Source organism: Gadus chalcogrammus, chromosome 6, assembly GCF_026213295.1.
Source record: "Gadus chalcogrammus isolate NIFS_2021 chromosome 6, NIFS_Gcha_1.0, whole genome shotgun sequence".
Taxonomy (NCBI): domain Eukaryota; kingdom Metazoa; phylum Chordata; class Actinopteri; order Gadiformes; family Gadidae; genus Gadus; species Gadus chalcogrammus.
The window spans coordinates 19,887,084-19,887,618 of NC_079417.1; positions in this window are offsets into that span (position 1 = coordinate 19,887,084).

Genomic DNA, 535 nt, shown 5'->3' on the forward strand with positions numbered 1-535 from the left:
ATGGACAGCAGGAGGAGGTCAGACAGCCGCTCTTGACCACACTGATTTCGGATTTTTTTCGGAGCACATCACTACCCTGTAGTAATGTGCCCCTCTTAGCTGCCTCCTTTAGTTGTCTCTCTCTCTCCTGAATCCTCCTCTTTTCACTGGGCATTTCGGCTTCACTTAACAATAACAAACAATAGGCTACCCAAAATAGTGATAAGATTTAGGCATGAACCATTTTGAATGAAAGAATTCATGTGATGTATTACTTCCATCATTTATTCTTCTTGTTAAAAGGAAATGTTAGAAACAAAACTATCAGCAGACATGTAGTTTAGTTTGCCTAAGAATGTGTAGACTATGTGATAACGGGCTGCTTGTCTGCAAGCTAGCTAGCTGTCTGATTATTTAGGCTAAACGTTACGTGGCAAACTGAGCCTGGATTTATGAAGATTGTAATTCATTTCATAAAACGTGATGATGATTGTTTGTTTGTTATACATCTCAAATTCACCTTTTCCGAGAACATCAAGGCAGTTGTCTCACAGGT